This window comes from Ambystoma mexicanum, chromosome 6q, assembly GCF_040938575.1.
Source record: "Ambystoma mexicanum isolate Mex_15411 chromosome 6q, UKY_AmexF1_1, whole genome shotgun sequence".
Lineage (NCBI taxonomy): Eukaryota > Metazoa > Chordata > Amphibia > Caudata > Ambystomatidae > Ambystoma > Ambystoma mexicanum.
In genome coordinates, this window is record NC_090937.1 from 1,237,990,970 (window position 1) to 1,238,005,188 (window position 14,219).

Here is a 14,219-nt window from a genome sequence, read left to right on the forward strand (position 1 = left end):
CAAAGAGAGTAAAAGAATGTAATACTTCATCAAGTACCACAAGCAAAAAAGAATCAATTAGGGAAAGTAAACCAGGTACTTCTTCAAAGAAGGTAGACAAACTCCAAAAAAGCAGTCAGATACAGAACTACCTGGTCCATTTAAACTCTCAATTATAGTTGGTCTAAGTTGCTACGCAAATGTAGCAATGAATATTCTATTTCAATTACCACCAATTGTTGACAACATTTACCTACACAGTACAGACCCATTGTGTATGCAAATGTTAGTATTACACAGAAATGCAGCAAACAATCCTGACAACACGTATAGTGTTTATGGAATAAGACAACAATTGGACTAGTCTGCTGGAATGGTGAAATTCACTATAAACTCACAGGAAGATCCACGAGAATTTCTAATGTACTTACTACAAGTACTGGAAAACAAAAACATACCTATAAATGAAATCTTCCAGATTTCATACATGTGGAAACATACATGCACTCTCTGCAACAATGTGACACAAGAAGAAATCCCCAATGAACACTTCGTATATATATCAATACCTACTTGTGAATCCATTCCATTTCAGCAACTTGTACAAAATGCAAACCATGGTAGATAATGTTCTACCTGCAATTCAGATAATCGCTCCATGTTAGTAATACAAACACATAGTAAATACGTAATACTAATGCTTCTACGTTACAATGCAGATGGTACCAAAAACAACTGCAAGCTGAGTGGATACACACATGGTCAAATATCACTTGGTAAGAAAACCTTTACAACAATAGGTATAATCTACCATGCAGGAGCCACAACCAATTCAGGGCACTACATTGCATATATAAAAAAGAAATGTGGATGGTTTGAATGTAATTATAGTACCATTACTCTAAAGCAGAGATTACCAGCAAATCTTACAAACGCTTATTTAATGTTCTTAAAACCAAAATTTGATAACTAAACTGTACTTAAACCTCAAGTAAACTTGTAGTAAAAAATATAAACTGTTAGAATATTCCAAAAGCTATCTAACTGCCCAAAGATTCTACAACAATTAATCACATAAATGAATACCACTAAATTAGAGCAAAAAATAGACAATTAGAATACGCCAATTGGTATCTAACTGTCCCAAAATTTAACAATATCCAAACAGATAAATCAATACCACTAAAATATATAAAAAAAATAGACAGTTAGAATACGCCTACTGGTTTATAACTGCTCCAAAATTTCATAATATCCAAACAAATAAATGATATGTTACTGCTCCAAAAAAAATGCAACAACCCAATGTATAAAGCATTAGCCAGAAACAACAAATGAACACTGAAAACAAACAAACAAATAAACTGTAGCATAACAGAAAAAGGTTTTCTTTTTATCCAACATGGATTTTTTTTTCTCCCACAGACCCAATCATTTTGGCAACGAACACAGAAACTGAGCAAATTGCACAGTACTCTGGTTTGTAATCTACTAAATATGAGGGTACAAAAAAATGTTGATTATACAATGTAAAAAGTCATTACAAAATACTAATACTAACATGCTATTTTCTTTTATCACAGAAATTAACAATAAATACATGTACTCCAGTTACTAAACCAAACAGTAAGTATATTATACACTTTATGCCCTGGCCACAACCATCACAGCATATCACACCCATAGTATCTTATAACTTTGTTCCTTATAAATTTGTTTTTGACCCAAAGTTATAAGCAACTATAAATGTGATATGCTGCGGTGGTTGTGGCCAGGGCATAGAGTGTTGGGTGCATGGCCAAATGGCCATGCACCCAACACTCTATGCCCTGGCCACAACCACCGCAGAATATCACACCCATAGAGTAAAACATTTCAACTATGGCCTATGGAAACTTTAATGTCCGCGGACATTACCAGTGTTCTTAGAACACTTTCAATTTGCCAGCGAACAATACGGACAGCGTCTTCAGGACACCCCCTACGAACATTTCAGGACACTGCGAGAGTTCTTAGAACACTTCAGTACAGTGCGTGTGTTCTTAGAACACACACCCATTTTGTTTATGTGCAAACATTTCAGGACACCCTGAGTGTTCTTAGAACACTTTCAACTTGCCATCGAACAATACGGACAGCGTCTTCAGGACACCCCATGCGAACATTTCAGGACACTGAGACAGTTCTTAGAACACTTTCAACTTGCCATCGAACAATACAGACAGCGTCTTCAGGACACCCCCTACAAACATTTCAGGACAACGCGAGAGTTCTTAGGACACTTTCAACTTGACAACGAACAATACGGACAGCATCATCAGAACACCCCAATTTTGTTTATTTGCGAACATTTCAGGACACCCCGAGTGTTCTTAGAACACATTCAACTTGCCACAGAACTATACGGACAGCGTCCCCAGAACACCCCCATTTTGTTTATTTGCGAACATTTCAGGACACCCCGAGTGTTCTTAGAACACATTCAACTTGCCACAGAACAATAAGGACAGCGTCCCCAGAACACCCCCATTTTGTTTATTTGCGAACATTTCAGGACACCACGAGTGTTCTTAGAACAGTTCCAGCTTGCTTGCGAACAAAACGGACACAGAGTCCTCAGAACACCCCCCATTCACTTTATTTAGAACATTTCAGAACGCCTGTGATGTCCGCAGACAAATCGAACGCAAAAAAAACGTCTACCACATAAAAAAGCCCAACATTTAACCTATCTCATACCTTCCCATCCTCCCCAAACACTTCAACACACCAACACACTCTACTAGATACACATTTTGAACAAACTTTCACCGCGCTGTATGCGAATCCAAGATGGTGGGCGCTACCAAAAATCTGACGCATTTCACGCTTAACACCGTCCAATCAGCGAACACGTTGCATGTCCGTGGACATCATGCAAGCCGATTGGCCAATCAGGACACTGTCCACAGAGCGAACAGGGAAGCGTGTCTGCGGAACTAACACAGATATCACTAATTTTTTTTACCTACTTTTTGGACATTAAAAAAAAAAAAAAAAAACTACTGGACGGATTTTCACCAAATTTGCAAAAGCATGCTGTCGGGACAACGCCACTGCTCCTGGTCCAAATTTGGTGAAATTCCGTCCAGCGGTTTGGGCTGTAGGCCCGAGCAGATTTTTTTTCCCTTTCATTCTATGGGAAAAAAAGAAATTTTGGGATCCCCCCTATAACTTTTCCCCCCCTGGACGTATCCTCACCAAACTTTGCAAAAATAATTCAGAGTTGGCCATATACTTTTTTGCAAAGTTTGGTGTGGATTCGTCCCGGGGGAAGCGAAGTTATAAGCCGCCCAAAAAGTGCTCTTCCTATGGAAACACCAACTTAACCATAACTACATGGCCACTACCGTGGCCATTTAATATATATATATATATATTCAGTGAAAAAACTTTGTTAAAGGGACGTTATGGTCAAAGCAAAACCGAAAACCCCCTGAAATTCGGCAGTTATGGTAACATAAGCAACCGTAACTAGAGCCACCGTCACTGATGACATCACATGTGCATTTACTTTTCATAAAAACTCTGTACAAGGGATTCTTATAATGCCATAACGTCCCTTTAACAAAGTTGTTTTACTGAATTTCATAGGTTTTTAGTAGCACAACTTAACCATAATATCCCTGACTTCATTTACATGTAACATAGAACATACTAACCCCCTCGTAGTGATTTTCATGTCCGCGTACTACCGCCATGTCCGTGGACATATCGAAAATCTGAGTGTGGTGAAGGTAAATTTAAATAGTGTGCCCCATTTCCCCTTTGAAGTTGGCTTAAGAGCCAATTTTTTTTGTTTTTTTTTGTTTTTTCACAGATGCTTGACAGACACCTGTTATTTTGTATTTTTTTTCTTGTTTTTTTTTCTTACTTTACTCCTAAAATCTTCACATAACCTTCTCCAAAGAAACCCTTACATTCCAAAATAGAAAGGCATTTCCCGTAAAAGATAACAAAATGCCATCTTCTTTAAAATTAACAGCATTACTGGCATCAATATTCTCATTATTACAAAAGAACATACCAGCTCTAAGCATGAAGGCACACATGCCTTGGTTGATGATACACCTAGCAATGTTTTGCTGAGGACAAAAAACTGAACTATTGTCCCATATTGCCCTAGGTAGTAATCCAGAAAAAAACACTTTCTCATTTGGAAGGATCTTCATTACGGCTTGAACCAAGCGTTTCAAATCAGCCACTAAAGTAGGGGCACTGACGTTGCCCAAATGGAAAGCACCATAGTGCAAAACTACCACATGCGGACTGTTCATCGTGGCCATATCCTCACAAACTTGTACAATTTCCTGTACATTGCAATCAGGCACAGTGCTCCACACCACCTCCACTCCTTTCACATCAAAGTTCTTTGCAACATTCCTGCATTGAGCGTACTGTTGTAAACCATGCACAAACCTATCTCCAAGCACCAACACCCTGACTTTCTCTACTTCTGCCATCTTCACCACACACAGTCTCTTTCAACACAAATCCACAACCTCGACATCTGATTGGCTGATCCATACAGTCTTCTTTCCATGTTGGATTTCCTGGAAAAACCCGGATGTAGCACGCCCTGTCCACGAACAGCCGCGGTGTCCGCGGACGGCGTCCACTTTACTCTCTGTGCCATTCCCTCATTGCATACAGCAATGACACAATACGAATAACGTCCTCAGAACACCCGCATTTTGTGAATTTTCGAACATTTCAGGACAATTATCATTTCATTATTCAACATATTAACATTACAAATATACTTTCATCTTGTACTCTGCACACAATGCTATGTTTCTCCATTAGTAGCTCAGTATAGTAGATAGAATCCCATAATGCAATGCTATTTATATCAATGCATTGTTCAAAGCACTAATAACTGTATGATATTTATTGCAATATCCTTGACACTTTTTTGGCAACATTATAATAAAAATCCCTAGTATACAAATTCCATGAAAAGGACATGATGTCATCAGTGATTTCATCAATGACATTTGCGATGTCATCTTTGATGTCCTGGGTGTTAGTCTTAGCAGTGCACGGTGGTGGCGCGAGTTATTTTTCATAGCTTACCATAACTTGCGATTTTCAGGCATCTTTCGGCTGTACTTAGAACCATAACGTCCCTTAAACAAACTTTTTTTAATATCATGCAAACAATATACAAACATGGCGTGCAAAAACCAACTTCTCACAGATGGCTTTCCACAGAATGTTGCAAAGTAAGAATTTATGCTAGTTCACAGTGAAGGTCAGCTGCTTCCATTTTTTTTCTCGGCCCCGGAGAGGCTCACAAAGCGGACTATAAGGTCGTATTGTGTTTTGACCTTGACAGACAGAGATTGTGATGAAAGACTTCTCTTGAAGGAGTGTTGCTAAAACGTAAGAGAAGATAAAGATGCAATTTCTGTAACGAAACCACTTTTATATATTATATCACTATGCGAAAGATCGTTCGCACACGCAGAGTCGTATTTTGGGACTGCACCACTCGTAGACAATGGGAATTGCAATTGTACTGAAAGTAACCCTTTAGATTATTTTATACCAAATATAATTACAATAGCGTAGCATTAAAGACCGCTCAAGTTGAAGTTGTTCGTTGAAAGTGGCATAATGTTTTCTATCGCGCACTATCACCGCCGAATTGATCCTATGTCGTTTAGAGGGCTCTGAAAAAGGCAGACGACACAGGGTGGGTTAATAGAAATAATTTAACCGGTCTATAGGCGGTCAAGCACTCTACTCGCTGTGCCACTTCACTGTAGCCTGTCAAGTGGCACAGTGAGTACAACGCTCGCTTTGACATCCGTGCACAGCTTGCTAACGTAAGTTCGAATCCCGGCACGGCCGAACTCAGCCTTTCATCCTTCCGTGGTCGATAAATGAGCACCACACACCGTGGTTAATAATAAGCACTGCTTACATACCTCACGGTTCTTAGCGCTATATGAATGGGAAAATATTATTATTTTATTATTAACATACTCTGTTGCACTATCTTCGATAGCAAATAGTTTCATGCCCTAATAAATAAAATGATGATTTTTAATGAAGATCGGCTGGTGAGACTAATTTATGTTTTTTAAAACAGGTACGTGGCCCCATTTTGTCACGATTTACAGACTCCAGCGGATGGGGTCTTCAACTGCCAGGTGCAAGTCCAAATATGCAACTTTATGACCCTCACCATTTTATGGGACAATCGCCAAGGACCAATATGCCCTTACGCAGTACTAGCGGCTACAAACAACATACCAACCAATAGAGTGGTCTAATGGCTTGTTGTTGGAGCAACCTTCCGATTATCAGAGCGACTATTTACTGCTTTTATCATAAACCAACAGCCTATCTACCGCAAAGGAACAACGCGTGGCTCCAAATAAACTTTTCCTGATCGACAGCAGAGACAATAGCAAATCGCTGAATATTCACTAAGTATTTCATGTGAAATAAATGTACTTTACCAAATGTACAATCCTGCTGTTTACTTTTAAACCACAGTTTCATATTCCGAATTGTGGCGCACTGAGTTGTAAGCTGATCTAACACTCTCTGTACCGCAAAGGAACATCGCGTGTCTCAACATGAACTTTTGCGGATCGACAACAAAGACAAATGCAAATTGCTGAATATTCTCTAAACATTTGATGTCAAATAAATGTACTTTACAAAATTTACAATCTTGCTGTTTGCTTTTTAATCACTATTTCATATTCCGAATTGTGGCGCGCTGTTTTGTGACATAATATGTGTTGTCTTCCGGGTTCTCTGTAAAGTCACTTAGGACTGCTGAGAACTGGGCCCGTTTGATGACGCACCCTGTAACGTCACGGAGAGAGGCGGGGAATATGAATGCTTTGATAATATCAGGCTTAGGGGCGGGATATATGATTTAGTGTCCCAAAAGCAAGTCAGCCAGGTCGATAGCGCCAGTCATAGGATTATCACATAATGTTGGCGCACACCAGCCGGATTTATCGTTTCTTTAGTGGACAAAAAGTTGGTTGACGCCCATAGGAAATTTTACTATTAGCGGACAAAAGGAGTGGTCTTGAAACACTTTCACCCTGACAACGAACAATACAAACAACGTTCTCAGAACACCCCCATTTTGTGTAATGGCAACCATTTCAGGACACCGCGAGTGTTCTTAGAACACATTCAACTAGACAGATTACAATACGGACAGCGTCCTGAGGACACCCCCAGTTTGTGTATTTACGAACAATTAAGTACACCGCGAGTGTTCATAGCTCATTTTTACCTTCCTTGCGAACAAAAATGACACATACTCCGTCCTCTAAACACCCCACCATTTAGTTTATTTACAAAATGTCAGAACAGCCGTGTTCTCCGCGGACAAATCGAACGCAACAAAAACATCTAGCACATAAAAAAAACAAAACATTGAACCTATCTCATACTCCCCCACCCTCCCCAAACACTCTTACACACCAACACACGGCACTAAATACAATTTTTTATCCACGTTTTATCCACGCGCTGTACGCGGTCGGCGGCGAATACAAGATGGCGGGCGCCACAGAAAATCTGACGCGCTCTACGCCCCTCTCCATCCAATCAGCGAACACGTTGCATGTTCGCGGACATGACGCAAGGTCATGGGCCAATCGGGGTGCTGTCCGCGGAGCGAACAGGGAAGTCCATCCGCGAAGCGAACACAGATATCACTAATTTTTTTGCCTTACATTTTGGTCATTTTTTTAAAAACTACTGGACGGATTTACACCAAATTTGCAAATGCATGCTTTCGGGACCAGGCCGCCGCTCCTGCTGCAAATTTGGTGTAAATCCGTCCAGCGGTTCGGGCTGTAGCCGTGCGCAAAGTTTTTTCCCAGTCAGTCTATGGTAAAAAAAAATGTTTTGGGACCCCCCCCTATAACTTTTCCCCCCCTGGATGAATCCTCACTAAACTTTGCAAAAAAATTCAGAGTGGGCCATATACTTTTCTTTGCAAAGTTTGGTGAGGATTCGTCCAGGGGGAGCGAAGTTATAAGCCGCCCAAAAAGTGCTCTTCCTATGGAAACAGAAATTTAACCATAACTACACAGCCACTACCGTATATATATATATATATATATATATATATATATATATATATATATATATATATATATATATATATTCACACCCTGGACAGATCCCCAGTAGCTATCAATCTGTGTCGGGCTCATACAGGACCCTGAGTCCTGCCTAGGCCCTGGCTGGCAGGCCGATAGCGGTCCTATTTGCCCCTCGATGCAAGGGTGGTTAATACAATCCCCACAATATGCATTACAATATGTAATGTCAGTATAGCAATATAGGGGGTAATTCATGGATTATTTGCGCCAAAAAAATGGGATTTGTGCGCCATTCTGCCCACAAATCCCCATTTGTTAAACAGGGATTTGCGGGTAGAATGGCGCACAAATCCTGTTTTTTTCAGCGCAAATAATCCATGAATTACCCCCATATTATATATACATCTCAGTATCAAATGTATACATCTCAGCATATAGTGTATATATTTCAATATGTAATCTATGCCTCTCAATATACAACATATATATATCTTAGTGTACAATGTATACATTTCAGTACAGTGTATATTCTTCAATGTATAATGTGCGCATCTTAGTTTACTGCATCTATGCCTCAATATACAATGTATGTGCCCCACCGTATAATGTATATACATGCATACATAAATATATTGTGGGGTGAAATATAGCCCCTTGGTGCCAGAGACAAAGGGGCCAGAGTAATTTGTTCATGCTCACCGAAACATAAGGCATGTACACGAATAATGCCAGACCTGAGGCCCATGGAACCAAAAACATGCCTAAAATCTAAGGAAAGAAAGTGGACCTGACTCTAAAAAGTGCAAAGATGTGTGCAATGCCTTTGCTTCTCGAAAAGGAAAAGAAAGACATGTGGCTGTGATGTTTTGATTCAATACATGGAGACCTGCACTTACACATCAAGAAACTGCAGTGCACAGTATCTTCAATTGGATGTCAGAATTGTGCTCCAAGCAGCTGCAGTGAAATAGAGCATTGCATCTAAATTAAATAAAAGAATGTAATTTTATTTTTCCTTCCAAAGTTACACTATGCTAAGCGAAATGCCCACTAGACTTTCAAGCTTGGGCTTAGTGTTCTCATAGGACATAACAGCAATTTCGAAGTAGTACACATGTATCTTGAAACTGTGTGCCTTATAAGATGTAATTTAAAATAAATTTATGGACCAGTCTACAGGCTGGTTGCTGCAGGCTACATGGACGGTCATTTCTCCAAACTTGAAACTAACCTCCCTCTGTTGCCCTGGAGATTCAGGCCTGGTTGTCTTCATTCATCATTCCCCTTTCTTAAAAATACAAGAAGGAATACTTTTTAGATCAGAAATGCTGTGGAGACCATATGAAGTCAGGTCTGTTCTGCAGCAGGAGTGGCCTCCAGGTCACAAGTCCCATTAAAAAATCCATTAGTGGCTCTCGGGTTTGAAGGGGGAGGCCGGCCTCAACACAGGCCCGGCTCTGCTAGTCACAGGCCTACCGAGAGAAATGAAACCTAAGAAAAAGTGGGGGCAAGAGTGAGGGGGACTTGTGAAACTGCAGCTTGATTAAAATGGGAGAAATACACTTTATCGCATAACATGGGCAGCGTCCATGGCACAATGTTCATTCCAGACTTTTATTAAATGTGTCAGTCACCCCCTTGTAACCATGCCAGAACGATTTTGGTGGGATTAACACAACTAAAGTTATTAAAGAAAATGTGATTTGGGCCCTCCCTTGATTTCAAGAGATGCAAAAGCATGCTGGCAATAATTAATATGACTACTGTAAAATGCCATATTTTTCACTCATATGGTTCCTGAGTAAATGAAGACAAACTGTATCTCTGCACAGGAAGGACCTGCCGAGTCCAGACTAGTCTTATCTGATTTGCCTTAAAATATAGTTCTAAAAATGTATTCATGCATGTAAAGATCTGAACATTCAGGGTACTTGCCATGTTGAGGTATTTTGAGTTCAAAAACATGACCAAGCCATCTGTCAAAGTGGGATGATGAAATGTCTCCCGTAGCTGTTTTAAATCACTCCCCCATCCACTTGTCATATTAGAACACAGGTGGGAGGTGGGTAGTGAACATTAACCAATTCCTGTCGTGAGAATCATGACAAGTTAGTGATGTAATTTGCCCTATAAATAAGCCAGTTTCCATCAGAGCTGGACTGCTTCAAATAATTCTGAGAGGCGACCTGCTGCTGAAACAGGGTGAATAACATTCCAGCAGAGAGGCCTAATTTTGCATTGGAGACAGGAACCAGGAGACATACAAGCTGATTTGTAACCCTTGGAGGACTCACAGGAGATCCTTGACTGAACCCTTGCTGTCCCAGTGGTGCTCTGATGTTACCTGATGCCAAGTCCAGACCTCTCCTGTAAGTAGGACTACCCAAGGCCCTAGATTGTGTAGGCCCTACATTCTTCCAGCATTGTTTTAGTATTAACCATTGAAAATATCCTGTTTGTGTGTGGAGATCCCTAGCATATTTGTATAAGTAAATCAATTGATTCCCCTTTTGAATTCACAGGATATGTATTATTGGCATTGGAAACCAAAAATATATTCCCAGTTTGTTGTGAACCGCTATAGGCCTAAAGACTTGCCAAAACAATGAATCCCAAAGCCCTATTTCCACGTGAGTGAGCAGGGTGCAAAACGAAATTCGCCATTGACCCCCTTTAATTTAAATCAGAAGGGGAAGCCTGGCAGTGCCTTTACATATGCAAGGTGCAAAAAGAAATTGCCCCTTTGTATCCATTGTGCTCTTACCAAAATCGCATAAGACCCACATGTTCTTTGCAGGTGTGGCAAAACAAATTTTCCCATTTGCATTTTCTTTCTTAAATTGCAGCTGTGCTAAGTATCCCAAAATCTATTTTCCCATTGTGTGCTGACTAAAACCCCAGAGCCCTGCCTGCTCTTTTTAGGTGTGGCAAAACGAAGTTCCACTGCTTTTCTTTCTTTCATGTTGATTCTGTGATTAATAGTCAAAATCTGATTTTCCAATTGTGTTCCCACTCACTGCCACTTCCTTCCATTGAGAGGAGTCAAGCCTGATTGATGTTTGGAGGGTGAGGGTTGCTGGGAGGAAAGGTATCATAATACTGTGTTTTCAATCTGCACTCACTGTGTCTTGAATTGTTCTTTTCTGTATTGGTGGGTGATTTAAAAGGAAACATCTTGGATCCAAAGACAGCACGGTCGCCACCAGAGGTGAAATGCTGTTTTGGAAAGTGTTTTGTTCTGCTACAGTGAGTGGGGAGGATTAAAGAGTAAGAGATGGGTTAAATACTGTACTTGTTTGGACGGTGTTAGGAAAGATTTCTTAATTGTAGGTAATTTTCCTTCCATGTGGCAACCCCCAAACTTTTTGCTGTTGTTTTCACCCTGATCTAGACTTTGCCAGAGAAGCGCAGTCTTCCGCCGCACTCCGCTTTATTCATGTTGCAGTTTTCCCGCAACATGGCACAAGAGTGCATCGTAACTTACATTACCGCGCTCTTGGGTCTCTAGTCATTCTACAGGCCCTAGTAACTCTCGATGGATGTATAACGAACTGTGCAAGTATGTCACGGACGGGACTGGTGGCAGCAATCGTTTCTTTGTGTTTTTGAACTCCCCTTTGCCCTGTTAACCACGCTTCTCGCGTTTGGCCAAAATGGGTGGCCTGGCTTCCAAAATGGCCATGCCACGAGGTTCTTTGTCCTTCCATTGACCGTCTTGCCCCTTCACCTTCCCGGGGCCATCCTTATTTGGGCATGTGCTTTCCCGCGAAACACAGATGCTTTTGCGGGGTTCTGCATGCCTTGTGTTTGCCTCCAGGATGTGGGCTGGGATGTCTGGTCCCAATACACATCCTGGGTGCCAGAGAGTCTAGTGTGTCTTGAATGCCTGGGACCACCGTGGTCCGTGATAGCTCCATGTATGGTGTGAGTGTTTTGTGAGCAGATCTCCCATTGGGTCCTCTCCGTTTTGGCGCAAAGGGAACTCTGGATAAGAGGAGGCTGGAAACACCACTACCATGTCGATCTCCTGAGTTCTCACGAACGACGGATACAGGAGCCAAGTATCCTGCAACTAAGAGGCTGAACCGAGGAATCGCTGGTGACCCGCTGAAGGACTGCTCCTCTGCACTGCTATCGCCCTGTGAAACCATTCTGCCTCTGATTGAACGAGAAGGCCTGTACTGGTACTTCAACCTTTTGGAATAGTGGGAACAACTATTCTCGGCATCTTTATCATCTCCTGCACGTAAGCCTTCGGAAGCGTCTCTGGGCCAACCAGTGGACTGACCAGTTTACCCAAGAGTCTTGCTCTGTAACCGCCGTCAGGTTACTGTTGTATTCCGTGTCCTTGACACTCTCACATGATTCATACACTTGGCATTCCCAGGTCTGAAGTGAGAAGTGTACATTGGGCTGAAATACACACAGCCGCTTTGTTGCCCTGCTGTGGTAACAATTTGTGCGGGTTCACTGCGTTTGGGACATCCTCAACTCTAACTTCTGCTGCCGCGGAATCTTCACAACACCGAGACGTCCCCTGCTCGTATCTGAACCTACCAGCACTGAAACTGACACGGAGAGGCCTGGGTCTGCCTGCATTGGGGACCGGTGAGTAGCAACGCTAGGAACTGGTTGCCCTCCTGCAGTAGCCCGTAGCTTTTCCTCACTGTGTTAAACAGCACACCTTTTTTGCAGTTGCGCTCTGCTTCTGCCCGCAAGTGGAGGCCGCGCTTGAGTAGCGGAGATCTGTTCGCCCTCCTTTGTTCACCACTCTGAACTGCCTGACTTCCTTGAAGAGAGTCCCCTTGGCCCATTGGCACCAGCGTGTGCAGGTACTTTTGAGCACAAGGCTCCACTGTTCGTAGGGCTCGGACTTCCTTCTAGTTAGGTGGCCTCTAAAGGTGAACTGGGTCTAACGATTAATTGCACTGCCTGTTTTCCTCCCTATCTAGGTGGTTTGCATATTTCGTGCTTCAAACTCTTTAGACCCTTCGATAATTGTATATATATTGTATTTGATTGTCATCTGTTGGTTTACTTGAGTTTTAGCGCAATTCTTTGCTATGGTCAATGTTAAAAAGGCCTTGTAATAAATGTGTCTATATTTTTACTATAACACCTTCTTTGAGTAATTTGTAAGCGTCCTTGCTTTGTGTGCTCATTGCGGGCTTTCAGTCACCCTCACCCCTCTTGAGACCTAGTCTTGACCGCCGCGATCGCTACCTTGATTGGTCTGGCTTGTCCAGAGGTTACCCTGTTCCAAGAAACTAGGCTGGCCTTCTGAACCTCTGCCCCTCCAGGACCGAGTTCAGAAATCCATCTTAACAAATTGGTGTACAGCGGTGGGATACGACTGAAGGTATCCAGTGTTGCACACGCGCAAAGGCATTTCAAGTTATTCCTACCAGAACACGTAGTGAATTGTCCTAGTATAACATTTAAAAGGCCATAGTCCTATCTAACAGTATGGAAACAAAAAACTTGTTAACTTTAAATTCTTCTAAATCCGAAACATTGAAAAAGATGTGCGGAGAGAGGTGTCTCTTCTCAAGGCACCAAATTGGATATGATCCAAAGAATCGTGGCATGGCAAGAAGCTCAGCTTGACGCTATAGCTTCTGAGGACAGTGCAGAAGGAGGTGGGGCTGCTCTCACTGGTAGAACCGACGGTTCTGCCGCTGCACTGGTCCACCGCGACCATGAGGACAGGGAGGATGAGATGTCTAATGTTTCCTCTGCCAGTTTCGACAGGGAGGCCATGCTTGAATTCAAGAAGCAAGAGCTGCTGTTTAGGCAGAAGGAGCTTGGGTTCAATATGGCCAAACTACAGGAAGAGCTTGAGTTCAATAGGGTCAAGCTAAAAATCGAACAGGCAGAAAAACAGAAAGACAGGGATCACCAGTTGGAACTGGCCAAGCTTCAGGTTGCAAATGGAACCAAGGGTCCTGAACATGGGTCTGGGGCCTCCTGTCATCCAAGGTTTCCAAAAGATCTGCTCAATGTCTATGAGGAAAAGAATGACATTATGGACTGGCTGAATACGTTTGAGTATGCATGTGAAGTTCAACAATTTGACAATGCTGATAAGATTGCCTGGTTACTCAGCAGACT